Here is a 15,340-nt window from a genome sequence, read left to right as displayed (position 1 = left end):
AGAGCATAACACATAAGACTACATAAACATTATCAACAAACCCTACAAGAAGACCAATTACTTATTGAACTAGAATTATAGATCAAGTATTTTCAATATTAGGGATGCATCTTAGCCTACATTCAAAAGTACAAAATCATACATGGGATGCAATTGAAGTTTTAATAATGATCCGTGAAAAACTAATTCGTCTGTTTTGCAGTTTCTGATTTGAAAATTTTGCACAAAAACTAATTTCGCATTCGTCCAGATATTGTCTTGCACGATATTGTCTTGCATTAGTGCAGATAGTATTTCACATTTGTTCAAGTAATATTTTGCATTGGTGTAGTTAATGTGTCGCATGCGTTAAGTTAATATGCACTAGTACAAAAACAACAATATATGACTAAAAAAACTACCAAAAATTATAGATAAATGACTAAATTTGATCACGTGACCACTGGTAGTTTATTGCCAGTCATAAATCAATTTGATCACGTGACCATTGGTTGTTTTGATTGATCAAGTTGGTCATCGATTTGTTCATCAATTTGGTCATTGATTTAATCATTGATTTAGTCACTAATTTAGTCACTAATTTAATCATTAATTTAGTCATTGATTGTTGTTATATGGTCATTTATTTAGTCATGACAGTCACTAATTTAGTCATATGTTTAATCATTAATTTAGTTATTGATTGTTGTTATGTATTCATTTATTTAGTCATGCTAGTCACTAATTAAGTCATATATTTAATCATTAATTTGGTCATTGATTGTTGTTATCTGGTCATTTATTTAGTCATATTAGTGATTTATTTAGTCATATATTGAGTCATTAATTTAATCATTTTTTTCGATAAAAATAGAAAATCCATTAAACTTTTATTAATATTAAGTTATTTACAACTAGATTCAAAAGGGCATACCAGAAGGAAAGAATCTAGAAGAAAACCTCCAGTTGTAGCCCATAAAACGAAAAGCCCAACGCTACCCAAAATGCCAAAAAACCCATTACATATGAGAGGCCCCACAAGTCAAGATACAAAAAGTCCCCCAATACATATAGAAGCCAAATACATGAAGATCATTACCAACCCTGATACAAGTAACAGTTGAGAACAAAAATCAACCATGTAGATGCAGCCCAAAACAGAGACCCAATCAACCCAACAGTCAAGAAGCCAAAAACTAGGAGCTCAAGCTCACAAGAGGAGGATCTCCAACATCCATAGAGGGGGAGATAATCTACAATGGGATAGCAAATTGAGGAGAATCCAACTGTTGGACTCTGAATTTTACAAGCTCTACAACATGTCTACATAGCTCCAATTCTCAATGAGCATCTCCAAAAACTACTACAACTTGAAATACATGTTTATCCAAAAGTTCATTTAGAAAGAAATTATTTAAAATATGTTTTGATGATACAAAAAGAAAAAATTCTATTAGTTTAAACAACTTATCTCTTACAAAAACCTAGAAAAGCTCTTAATCGTATTATGTAAAGTGTATCAATAATAAATTCATTACTATATGCATACCTTCCGTAAAACAAACTCAACAACCTATTTTTAAAATGCCTCAATTCCATTTAGAAGAATTGAAATAATCTCCTCCGAATGCTGATAAGAATAGGGACCAAAGCATAATCTTTTCATTCCCATACGACTTTCTATACGTGGAAGCAATTTCTCTGCTAGATCCATTGTGTTTACTATACCTATTATAAATTCCAAATAACAATCAACGTCTCAGCAATCCAAATTAAATACTGGGCTCTAGTCAGCCAATCAAATATGTTGTATAGAACCTAAAAATGAGAAATAGATATTTTAGAATTTGGTTATTCTATTTCATATACAAAAATTAGTCCACATGGAACCAAAAATACAATTGACGTAACTTGCAGAGTTGTGGATTTAAAAATAGAAAGCTTCTCATTCATTCTCTATTTCTAGTTTGTTTCTTCATATCTACAATTAAAAAAAAAATCAGTTAAGTGTAGAATTACCAATTGATTTCTTGTGACAAGAAGATCAAGCTCATCTATAAGCAGAATGTAGGGTGGACAAGCAGCCTTTCTTGTCTGCTTTGATTATGAGAATCGTTGATTTAGAAATTTAAAGGTCTTTTTCCAGCTTAGTCTATGTCCAGTCAATGCCTCATAGAGAACTTACAAAATAAGGGAAGAAAAAGATATCGATGAGCATCAGACTCAATAGTGACTAAAACACTTAAAACAGTTTCAAGAAACCCACTTTACCCTGTAGAGATTCTCTGGTTGGGCAAGTTTAAGCCCATTTATCTCTACAAATCGATAGGGATGAATAACCTTAGCATCAACTTTAGCCCAAAGCTTCTTCATAGTTGTTATCGCAGTTGTTGTCTATGCACCATCATAAATACCTATCAACATGCTATTAATATGATCTATATTGCATCCATATCAGCAAAATGTTCAAAATTTTATAGTTGGGAAGAGAAGTAGATTTACTTAAAGGATATTCAAATAATGTTGTCATTTTGTCTCAAGTATATGTTTTCTAGCCCTAGAAATGAACATGTGATTTGTTCCTTGTGTAGAAACTTACCTTTCCAGTCCTTGGCACCCCATGTTTGTAAAGACATCGACCCATACATTGGCTTCCAGCAGCTAGTGCTCCCATCGCAAATCATGTTACCTCATCTATTTCTCTGCTTGCAAAAAAATCAAAATTTTCCTACAAATATTAGATAACATTCATATTCCACCATATGAATTCAACAATATCAAAGTGGCAATTGGAGTAACAGTTATGGAAAGTTTGCATACTTGTCTTTGCAAGCCAGTGAACCAGGAGAACCAGCTAGCATAAGAGTTGCCTTTGCTTTGTCAAGATCAGTTTGTTGATGACACCTTGCCCTATCTGGAATTTTTTTTGTCCCTATTTTTTCTAGTCCAATGAACCCCCCCTGTATGTATTCTATATTTACAAGGTATCAATAATTCATATATAAATTAAAGTTATAATCAAGCACCAAAAAGCTAAGATAGTGTTTATACCACAACCTTTATAGAAAGCAAAGACTTCTGGCTGCATGGAGTCTTAATTGTTGATTTTGCTTTCACGGGATTTTCCTGAAAATCCTCTTCTTCATCCTCAAAATCATCTTCTCCAGAATCCTCAGTAGAATTCAAATCATTCAGCATCCATACTTCTATTGCTCTGCAATATCATATCAATTAACCCATCAAACATATATTATAATAGTTAAAAAAATTAGCATCACATTTTCCAACTAAATGTAAAGTAGAAAAGAATATACTGCTTCCTAAACCTAACTCTTCAACAACATCTGCATCTGCCAGGCGCTTGAAAGCATGCCAATTAACATCATACTCATACTCACAGAGAAATACATCATCTCCCTTAGTGCATTTCTCAAATTCTTTGGGGCCCTTAACATAGCAATGTCTAAGGATGGAATCCACCTGCAGAGCCAATATTTGTTATTTGCATAAGCCTGAAGTGAGAGAATGAACGTGAAAATCAAAAAATGCTGATACAAGTGAACCCTGAAAAATACACATCAAACATTAAAATTGGAAAAAGTTGTTAATATATTGAAAATATGAACATCAAATAGGGGCACATGCTACCTACTTGTAACTGCTATAGTAAATTGCTTGACGGATCACTTGTAGCGTTCACTGACAAAAGTTTATCTCATAATATCTGCATAAACAAGGAAAATCAGAACAAACCTCAAAATAAACCAATAATTCAGAAACGTGCATTTTTAAGCATAGGAATTGCAAATCAATACTTCCTTCTAGTAAAAAATAAAAAATAAAATTAGAACACTATGATAAGGTTTCATGTATACATGGCTTATTCTGGCACTAGCCAAATCCATCATTTACAAGTTCTGCATAATACCATATACTATTTAATTAGTTCACAGATAACTTTTAAAAGAAAGACACGAAATAATTATAAAGGCACGAGAACACTTTCTTGAAATATTTCAAGCATACCTGATCTTGGAGTTGGCTTCCATGTGATATAGAGCTTGTTGCCATCAGAATCCCTTCTGTAGTAGGTAACCATCCTTCATATCATCTCAGATCATCTTGGTATTTCATATCCATTTTTATTCAACATGGCTAGCTCCTTCATAACCGGCCTTACAGCATGGCAAGTGTGGCTTGTTCTTTCGTCTTCCTTCCTCTTATTGTCAATGAAGTTCATTGCTTTCTATCTGGATCGTTATCGGTGTATGACCTGTCTTCTTTTGTTTGTACTTGTCTCTTTGTTTGCCTTCTTCCTGAGTTCCCGCGACAACTATACGTTTGAACGTTCCAAAAGATATTGATTTAATAGTTACCATTTTATTCACTTCTTTCTTTAATCTTTCTTGAGTTCTACGATAAAGGTTTTTTGATATTTTATTTTCTCTTGGTGGTCCATCCCAAGTTTTGTTGTTAAGGGGTCCCTTGCATGTACGTATGGTAAAACATTAGATGTTCTGTAAAATAAATATTGCTATTATCTTTTTTGCTTGAATGGTACTTTTCTAAGTGCGTGTAAAACATAAGGTAAAACATTAGATTTTCTATAAAATAAATACTTCCATGCAACAACCATGCACACAATAAGCTTGAATAGGTCGACATTATGTCATTATCTTTCTAAATCCCTCCCTTTTCAATTTGACGAAGAGAACTTCAGCTAGCATGCATAAGGAAGGATTCAAATCTTTTATTTGCAAGAATACTATTATGGATGAATGAATGTTTTGTCCAAAATTTCAAGCCAGAACAGTCTTCATACAGAAGTTAATAAATATGAAAAAAGTGAAGACTTGTGCCAATCCTGATCATAGATAGAGCCAAATCTAGATCTAAGTCAAATGAAAGTCATAATGGCAGGTTATAATGTATTCAAAAAGAAGATTTGACCCATAATAGCAGGCCAAATAGGATTGACAGTAAAGGATAGTAAATATGGTGTCCTAACAGTCCCATGGTCTTAAGACAATGATTTACAGTCATAAGAAGAAGCCTAATGATTGCAGCATTGTGAGAAAAAATCAAATACAATGATAAGACCATGAAATTTGTATCTACAGAGCAAATAAAGGCATGAAAAACAAGATTAAGGAGTCAAGGGTGACATCTTTTATTCATTCCTAATTCAGTACTATGGGGTTTTCAAAGGAACATGAAATACTTATTGCCTATGGTTACTTTTGAGAATTCCCAACTCATTATGCTTTCAAGCTAATAATAAGCTTCATAGCAGATGGTAAATATAACAATGACATGGTGTGAGCACACAGTGCTGGTAATATAAAGAACAATGTTTTCCCTCCTTTTGACAAAAATGATGGTGAGTCTATATGCATTTAAAGACAGTTTTGACAGTTAATAAGGGAAAGGTTTTCAAGAGTTTGTGACAGCCTTGAATCAAAGCAAAGAAAACACGGTACAAGGCTTGATAATATCTCATAGCCAACATTAAGAAGAAAGGATTTCAAGATCTAAAAGTAAAAGGCAGTGAATTCTTCCATATGTAGTGTCAATCCATGAGAGTTAGGTCTCAAGATAGATCTTTCAAGAACAATAAAACCACATGTTGTGATTGCAGACTAGAGTCAATGATGAGCAATCATATAGAGATTCAAGGAAGCCACATAAGGCTATCACCATAATTTCTTTACCACTATTACAGTGCATAGACATAGATTACAGAGAAAAGACATTATTGCTGTCTCAAAGCTAGGGAAGAATGGCTCATACCAAAGGATAATGACATCTATTAAAACACAATCAAGAAAGATTAGGACACAGAGAATCTTTTGTCTTAGAAAAGCAGGATTGTATAACAGGCTGAAGCAACAATCAGGAAAATGACAGTATGAATCAATAAAATGGGCAATGATCTTCAAAGGGTAGCCTGAAGCATTCATAAGTAGTCAAAAGCAAAGTATTAATGAATTAAAGAGCAGCCAATACAAATACATGCAAGGAAACAGTTAACAGTGTTGTACAAAGTACTGTTTGCAGACCAAACCATAAGACCAAGATAAGGAATAGATGACACCATGATGTGAAATGATTATCAATATAATAAAGTAGCTCTTTAGAGAATTGTTCACAGTCTAAAAGAAGCAAATGATATATATAGGCAAGTGTTGTTGCATAATTATCAAGCTAGAGAAAATTGGATAGCAAAATGTTGTAGAGACAACCATAACAAAGAAAGGCACGGAGATAAGAAGAATCCTTTACCAGTTAAAAAGCCAATGATAAAAATTTAGAGCAGCCACACTTACCCATGGATACTAAAATATCAGAGATTTAGGGTCATATCACTGTCAATAAGCTACAACAATCCCAACACAATAGAGGAATGGGAGAGATAGCTTGGTGGCTCCATGTGGCAAGGGTATTAGGCATCCAAATCAAAAAAAGTAACAATGCATTGTTCATAGTGGCAAGTCTTAAAACAGAGTTATAGAGTAAATCATTAGGCTTTAGGTCTGAGACAACAAATCCAAAGCCCTAAGCATGCATAGTACTGATGATACAAAGGTCTATCTTGAGGAAAATACAGTCATGGAAACATTGATGACAGGGTTTGAAGGATCAAAAAACAGTAAAATACTATCTTTTCCAGTCAAGGGATCAAAATACATAAAAACAATAGTGAAAGAGTCCTTAGTAGAAAAGTAAGAATAAGATCTCAAAGGATATTCACAGTCAAAACCCCATGACAATGTAAAAGGGCAGTCAAATACGCTCAAGTGCTCACTATTTTAGGTCTCTGCAAACAAAGAACCTACAAGACTCTAAGCACAGGATATAAACAAAGATTCCAAGAGTGGCTTTGAAAAAGATAGTCAAAATTGAGAAAGTCCCAACATAGATAAAATATCATCAGCATAGTGAATGAGTCTAAATTTGAGATAAAGGCTTCAAGGGTCCCAATGTGTTATGATCAAAACATTTGGGCTCAAAAGAAAATGATATAAGATGACAAGAGAAGATAATGGCAATTTAAAGAGGTCAAAGGTTTCAGTCCTTAGGTTTTGAACTTACGACATAATAAGGGAAGGCATGCTACAGACCTAAATAACAATCATTAAGGAAATATCAATCCAAAATCAGAGATCGGCCCTTTCGCATTTAACAGTAGTAGCCACACTAAGAGCAAGGTATTTGTGTCAAGGCATGTTGTTTCTATACAAATAACAGAGCATATCAATGTTTTGAGAATTATCAAATTAGTTGGGATAAAACCTTGTAGTAGTCACAACAAGGAAAAACCATGAAGAAATGCAGTCTAGAACCCAAAGAACGACCTCCATTATAGGATTTAGTCCAAGGGGCACCTTGTCACTGTCATAAGATGCTAAGGAAACTCTATAAATGCTAGAGTTTGGTCAATAAAAGCCTTGTCACAGTGCAAATCAAAGAAAAAGTGTAGTTCTAGCATCTTGGATGAAAGTCTTAAAGACATACAAGGGTCACTCAAGGTTGCCTTAGAGCAGTAGTGCACCCAAATCAAAATGAAGTTTTGAAAGACAATGAACCATCACAGTGAATGGAGGTTTGTCAGTCAAAACAAAGATGTAGATTTGATTTCAATGATAGTTCACAGTCACAAAGACGCTCCACCCAGTTGTTAGCAAATTTCTGTGTGGCTGACCTGAATGTATCTCACATGTCAAGTAAATGCTTAATTATCACATGTGCATGGCTATCTAATATCTTAAACATTAATGATTAGCCAACATTGTCTTCTTGGTCAGTTTACATCAGTAGTTATTTGGAGCTATTAGCCATCTAATGGATATAATGTAGTCTCTACAGGATATAAAACAATCTCTACAAGATATAAGAAATCTCTACAAATAAATCTTCATACCATATAATAGAGAAACCAATAACATTAATATGCTTCATTAGGGAATCACTATCTTATCTATAAACTCTTCTCTATCACCCAAGAAGACCTAATAAAAAACACAACCATAAAAAGAGCCCCAATGATAGCAATAGCACTTGCCTCCATGGAGACATCACACAACACAAGATGCTACCCAACAACCATTTCATCAGCCAATACAAGTTACAACCATGCTCAAAGGCTAAGTAGTGCAAATTGTACCTAAACTACTATCGTGTATTAATGACTATCCTAAAAGATTGACTGTCACAGTGAGAGTTTCCAGTCAAGTAAATGTTGCAACCATTGTCATAGTAGAAGTCATTCATTGTTGAGGGATCTATTAATGGTGTACAAGGGTTCTAGGGACTCATTCCCATTGGAGTTTGAATATTACAAAAAATCTTGGTGTCTTTGTTTGTGACTGTTGTTTTAGGATAGAGTTTAGCCTTTTTGTAAAACAGTGATCAATTATGATTGCTTTTGTTGGAAACACCTTGAGGCCTCTCTGAGATGTTTTGTTGAGAGTTAGAATGCTTCCAAAACTACATTGGGAAAGGGTATCATTAATTAGTGAGTCACATTTATCAAGTGAGGAAACCCTCATCCTCAAATAGTACAAAATAGTGCAGTCATAAAAGTCTAGAATTTGGTATTGTAAGCCAAAACCTGGAAATGTTACATGGTTCCACAAGTCTTAGTACAAATCATTGCCAAGCCTTCCCTCTCTCCATACTTTATGTGTAAGAACCTAAGTCTTGTGTAATAACCCATGGTGAAAAATTAATGAGCATGCCCAATTGAGTTGTATTGAGGATTGTATTGTAGAAGCCCTTCAATTTGAGACCTATTATTCGAGTCTAACCGCTGTCTCTGCATCACACCATGATTGCAGGATATACAAAGAATGGATTTGTTGAAAAGGCTTTAGAAACTTTCAAGAAAATAAAATTAGCAAGTGTAAAGTAAAATTCCAAAACATTTTCTAGCATCATCACTACATGTGCCAAAATGGGAGCATTGGAACAAGGTATGGTCATCTATCAAAGCATAAAAGGGGATTTTTTGTCAGATGTAGTTGTGACTGCACTCATAGACATGTATGTAAAAATAAAATGCATAGACAAGGCATGTAATTAAATTGTTTGACAGAATGTCCCAATGAAATGTGGTTTCATGGAAAGTAATGCTTGCAAGATATGCAAAAAATGGATTTGTTGAAAAGGCTTTAGAAACTTTCAATAAAATTCAATTGGTTGGCATAAAGACAGATTCTATGGCCTTTTCTAGCATCCTTTCTAGTTGTACCAAAATAGGGAGCTATGGAGTAGGGTATGGACATCTATCAAAGCCTAATCGAAGGGGGATTTGTGTCCAATATTATAGTTGTAAATTCTTTGGTAGACGTGTGCTAAATGTGGAAGCATAGACAAGGGACATGAACCGTTTGATAGAATGCCTCAAAGAAATGTGGTTTCATGGACCACCATGATTGCAAGATATATAAAAAATGGATTTGTCATTGAAGGTCTTTATAACATCTTGAAAAGAAGATCAAAATAGTGGCATAATAACAACCCACAAGCTACCAATATTCCTAGCAAAGGACATAACATAGGTACAACAACAAGAATAAGGAACATGTTATCACAAGGCCAAAAGAAAGATTAGACAGTGAAAGATAAAGGGTTGATAAGAAATCATAGAGCACACAAAATAACAATCCAAACCCTAAGAATGGATACTTGAGACAATGTTAATGCCAAGACATCCAAATGATAGAGTAGCCATTAGAAGAGGTTAAAATATTGGAGAATAGTTTAGGACAGTTAAAGGGACAAAAATAGTGCTAAGGGATACAAATGATGCTAATTGTAGGTTCAAGCTCATGAAAGAAAAGACAGAGTCCTAAGGGTTATGACTATTGAAAAGCATAAGCTGCAAGTGTCATGTCACAACATGAAGAACAACACAGTGATGAAGTCAAAACATCATAATAGTAGCCAATGATAGCCATTTGTAGAGTTTGCATTACAGTCCCTCTATGAGTATGGTGATAACTCAGTCCATAAAAATACAGTGATTTTAATTCACTGTCCAGTAACCGTCATGATATAAGGTAATACAGTGAGTAGAGAGGGTTCTTAGAGATATTAGTAATCCATAAAAAGGGAAGAGAAACTATCTTATCATGAGTTACCATCATGACTTGTAAAATCTCAGTCCAAGGCTTTGGGACAGTTACTCTTAATAGCAACAAAAGATTCAAGGATTGTTTATAAAAACCACCGAAGGAAGCAACCAGAGTCAAACTTAGTTAGACGGAGTCTGATCGAGGAAGGGGCACTACAATAGATCTTAAGACAATGACTGTATTTACTTCAAAAAAATATGCTTTTAGCCCAAGGACTGATCCATTTATGCTTTTGACTACAACTATATTTTAGTCACTACTCTTAAGGTTGAAGGGGTCTTTTGACTGCAAAAATTTAATGTCTTCTCTATGATGCATCTTTGTTTTTGTTGTGATTACTGTTAGTGATTGTCATCACATCTTTTCACTGCTCTGCAAATGATCATGCAACCTTTTCATTGCTGCTATCTTTTGACAAAGACCTTTTTTGAAAGCAAGACTCTGATATATGATAATAAGAGCTTATGAACAAGGATTTTTACTATGTAAAGGTATTTGGATCTTTATTTAATCTTGACAGTATCACTGTTGCTCTAAAGTTGTACTTTTCCCTTTATGACTATCTATGTCTTCTTTGTTTATTGGTATTCTCATGACCTCACCGTAGCTTCTCCTTATACTGTATTTCTCCATTTTCACTGTGTATAACCCTATTCTTTTGTTGTTTTGGACTGCCACTATCCATTTGTATGACTGTTCTTTTGGCTTGAAAAATCTTGAATCCTTGACTGCATTTGATTGTACTTGATCTTCAATAAAGCATTGATTTTGAAGTGGCTGTCATTGTGACTTTTAATCACAACCCTTGCAATATTTGAAAAGAGCACTTAAGACTTATTGATTCATTAACATGACTAAAATAGACGTGTTTGGGATGGTTGGAGTGGGCTTTAATGCAATTTGTGATCTTATGAGAACCAAGATGGAGAACATGATTTTTAATTAAAAAAATCTAAATTAGTATCTTCCGCATTTTAATATTGGTGAAGTCATGATACTCAATACCTTCTCTCTGTAAAGACAAGCTAATATATACCAGAAAACTTTGATTGCTTCCTTCTTGATAATCCTAGATTTGCAGTGGATTGAAATGGCCCAGTTATTACTGCTAATGAGCTTGATGATTAACCTGTTTAACCAGTTTAATGATAAGTGGTAAGTACCAAACACCAATCATATTGTTGTAAATCGAAGCTTCCCAAGTTCTAAATCGACCCTCACAATTAATCTACAATGATGAAATTGAAGCAATTCACACCTTTTGAAAGCATAGAGAGTTGTGAGAAAATTAATATCTGTATTACAAACATATGCAGCTACAATTAAACAACATGTACCATACCAAGCAACAATGAATTACTTGATTTACCGCTAGTAAATATACTTAACTGTGGCACCTAGCAAACAAGGCTCCTCCTAATAATCCTCTTTTCCTCAAGCAAGGCCGAGTTTGTCATATTTTGTCTTTGTTTGTTTTAATTCACCTTGATTCTCTTTGGATCAACCAACTGATTTTGTCTTTTTTGAATGTTTGTCTTTTTCATTAAAATTTGTCTCTTCTCTTTTTTTTTTTGTTCTTATTCAAATTTGTCTTGGTTCATTTCTAAGATGCTATTTTCTTGACAAATTGATTCACTTTATGAAAGAAGCAAATCCTTAACCCATGCACTAGCAACAACTTTGTCTCTCATTACAAAAAGACTATTATTATTATAAAATATTGAACAAATGATTGTATTTTTCTAGCCTAGACACCCCACATGCTTATAAAAAGGCTCACAAATGCAAAATATATAAACATCTTTCTTGGTGCATTGTGATGCAAGAATGTACTTTGCATGCCTAGTATGATAATAACTCTTTTAAAGATTTCAATGTGACTTCATGTGTTTGCTTGGCAACTAAATATAAGCAGATCCAATCAAATGCAAAAGATTTAATCCTTTATTATGAAAGGGTACTGCTTTGAGTTAAAACCCTACCTTTTCATGTTGATTTTTTGAAGCAAACTCGTGCATGTTCCTTTTGAATGCATCTTGACGCTGCAAGAAAATCTTCTTGAATTCTTTTCATTTGTAAAATGCAAGTTTCACGTTCAAAACTCATGTAGCAACTCTCAACTAAAGAAGAATGTGTTGTAAAATTCTTTGAAGCTTCCCTTCAAGTGCATTAGACTTAAAAGAGGAATACAACATGAAGTATGTTTGGATCAAGGCCACAACAACAAATCATTAATACAACCTTTCCGTGTTGGGTCACCCTTTGGAAATGTTGTCGGCAAGGTGGTAAATGCCAACTATGAACTTGTAGATGATTATTGAAGCTTGCACAAATGAGTCTGAATATAAATAGAGCCATTGTGATTGTCAGATATGGTGATGTCTATAGGGGAACTGTTGTCAAAACTGCTACTAAATTTGGTGCAATTACTATTATTATGTACAATGATCTTGAGAAATTCGGTGGAAATGGAACACAGGCCTTTTTCTCCAAGTCCAAGTGGTTGCTCCCAGATGGAGCCCAATTTGGAGCTATAATATAAGGAATGGGTGATCCCTCTACTCTAGGATGGATGAGCATTGACAAGAGTGAAGGTCTAAAGGGTAGCAGACATTGCAGACAAGTTTCCAAGCACCCATTCTATGCCCATCTCTGCAGAGGAATTACACCATATTCTTATCTCACTTCTAGGCTCTCCTATTCCTTATGCATGGAGAGTATCATTAACCTTTCAGGGTGTGGTTAGAGGGCCAGGGATTCTAAACTTTTGCTATGCGATAAGCCAAGTTTTCCATCCATTTATTTAAATATGCTACTTTTGTGATTATGGGTGGATTCTAGTAGGTTATATGGGTGATTATAGGACTCCATGTTTATTAAAAAATACCCACATGGAAATTGCCTAAACTTCCCAATCCCCCTGAATCATGGATGTTCAATCATTATTTATATTCTATACACATAGAAATATGAGTATATCATATTATGTAAAGATTTCTCAACAATGGTTGTCGAACCGTGTGTTCCCTTTTCTACCAAAAGATAGCCCTAAGTCAGAGATCCGAAAGTCCTATATAGTTTTAAAATTTTCTTCTTTTTAGAGGCATTTTTGGATGACTCTTACAATAGTAAAAAAAAATCAACAAAGTAATAAAAAGACCTAAATAAGAAGCATAAATCTTTTGATATTTTTGGATTATCAGATACCTGCATAAATTTTTCAACATCCACATCATGAAAAACAAAAAAATATGAAAGCCTCACCAAAAGAAGGCATACCTGGATACATTTGTCACCAAAAAATAGAGGAACTAGAATTTGTCAGACAAGCATGAGCATGCCCAACCCACTGATGTTGAGGGGTTGGATAAGAATTAGATTTAGAGAATCAAAACTAACCATTAATCAGACATGCCAAAAAACTTCTCGCCATTCTTCTTTTTGTTGTCTATGGAGAAATGCATCTTCTTTTGTCTTAAATTAAGACAACTAAAATACTTTTAATTTTTAATTTAAAATAATTTTAATATTTAAGATAAAATATTAATTTGTCTTAAGAAAATGTCTTAAAACACCCTTTTATGTAGTAGTGTTTCATATTATAGTATATGACAATTTAATTTTTTTTTGGACCGTATAGATTGACTTGCTATATTTTTATATAATTGTATATATGACATTATAATTTACTAATAACTGGAAAATTTTATTATAAGTAATATAGTATTCTAATTTATAATATTAAAATATTTATTATTAAATTCAAATTTATTTAAAATATTATAAAATGATAGGATATAATTGTTTCTAATTTTTTAAATATTTAAATATTAAATTTTAGATTAATTTTTTATTTTTTTTATTTAAGGCAATCAATTAATTTTTAATTTAAGATAATTTAAATAATAATTTAAATGTTTAAGAAAATATTTATTTTGTCTTTAAAAATTGTCTTAAACATCCTTTTTATGTAGTAGTGGTGAAATTTTATTACTTTTATTCTTATTATATTTTTAATGGAAATAAAAATTAAATAAAATATAATTAATATTCTAATATAATTATTTATTATCTATAAATAGAATGAATAATTAAAATAATTAATAATTTACAAACAAAAATATTACAATCGATCATTTCTTAAAAAATATCTATTATAAATCAAAAGTTATGTATAAATGCACATAGAATATAAAGTACCTAGTTTGAAAGCAATGTTGTTTCATTTTCAATTAAAAGTTAAATAGGGGAAAGTACCTAGTAGTTGAGCGCGTTCCAATTGCTGTGATAGAAATTTTTGATTTAATGCCCCATACTTGCTGATTTAATGTCCAACTTTTCCATAACATGTTATCAAATGAGGGATACCTCGTGACTAATAGTATAGAAGAGTAGTAGTCATTTATTTAGTCATTTTTATTTATGTGACTAATCATTTAGCTGTGTTTCTTACCTAATGACCAAATTAGTCATTTATAGTTGTGTTTTCTTGCCCGATGATCAAATCACTCATTTTAAGTTGTGTTTTCTTACCCGATGACCAAATTAGTCATTTATTTAGTCATTTATAGTTATGTTACAAAAAATGACTAAAATTTGGTCATTTTTACTTATCGTGACTAAAATTTTTAGTCACCTGGTCATTTATTGGCCATATTTCTACTAATGGTGTCGCATTCAACTAGTAAAATTGATTTTGCTTCATCTCAATTTATTTCAGTTCTTTGGGTTTTTTTGTGCTACTGATTGTTTGTCTGCAGTGTGTGGCGAAGTAGAAAACAATAGCTATGTTTTAATTAGTCCAAGACTAAACTAAAATCCAAACTACTAATAAATTGTCTGTAGAAGTAGATTAGGAGATTGTCTTCTTTTTTCAAGATTAAATAATCTTTCAAGTGTTCCTTAAAATGAATTAGTGTCTTTCATGTTTGGCACACTTGTGCTCATGAGCGGACCTACTACAAATACACACTATCTACTTTTGTGGCTTTCGTGGTCTTGGGTGCAAGAGAAAAGTGTTAGCGACACTCAATTTTTTTGTTTTAGGTAGAGGGCCTGCCTCCCAAGTATTCCATAAGGATGGTGAGAGGGTATGACCCAAGCGGTATTTCTTTAGCCTGCTATATAAATTAATAAGCGAGGAAAAATTTGTGACTATCTAATGATGTGCATCTATAACGACAGTTCCTTCGGGATAGGTTCTTAAGTGTGTCACTGTTGTATGG

General features: G+C 33.1%; 1 long non-coding RNA gene and 1 other non-coding gene across 7 annotated transcripts; both read right to left on the bottom strand.

The window, feature by feature from the left end:
• Positions 1-875: 875 nt before the first annotated feature.
• On the bottom strand, positions 876-13,539 carry LOC131062758 (uncharacterized). 6 transcript variants are annotated; one of them, XR_009358948.1, is made up of 10 exons: positions 13,395-13,539; positions 4,006-11,244; positions 3,855-3,896; positions 3,632-3,703; positions 3,378-3,459; positions 3,037-3,193; positions 2,800-2,950; positions 2,579-2,681; positions 1,999-2,393; positions 876-1,707 (listed from the first exon to the last, which is right to left on the bottom strand). It is a non-coding gene; the product is annotated as an uncharacterized LOC131062758 (long non-coding RNA). The 6 variants fall into 6 exon arrangements; XR_009358952.1 differs by having other exon boundaries at positions 2,800-2,939; XR_009358950.1 differs by having other exon boundaries at positions 877-1,707; positions 1,999-2,373.
• Positions 3,326-3,404, bottom strand: LOC131062813 (small nucleolar RNA snoR28). The gene has a single exon (XR_009110964.1). It is a non-coding gene; the product is annotated as a small nucleolar RNA snoR28 (small nucleolar RNA).
• Positions 13,540-15,340: the final 1,801 nt, after the last annotated feature.

This window comes from Cryptomeria japonica, chromosome 9 (genome assembly GCF_030272615.1).
Source record: "Cryptomeria japonica chromosome 9, Sugi_1.0, whole genome shotgun sequence".
NCBI classification, from domain to species: domain Eukaryota; kingdom Viridiplantae; phylum Streptophyta; class Pinopsida; order Cupressales; family Cupressaceae; genus Cryptomeria; species Cryptomeria japonica.
This window is presented reverse-complemented; position numbering and strand designations above follow the sequence as displayed.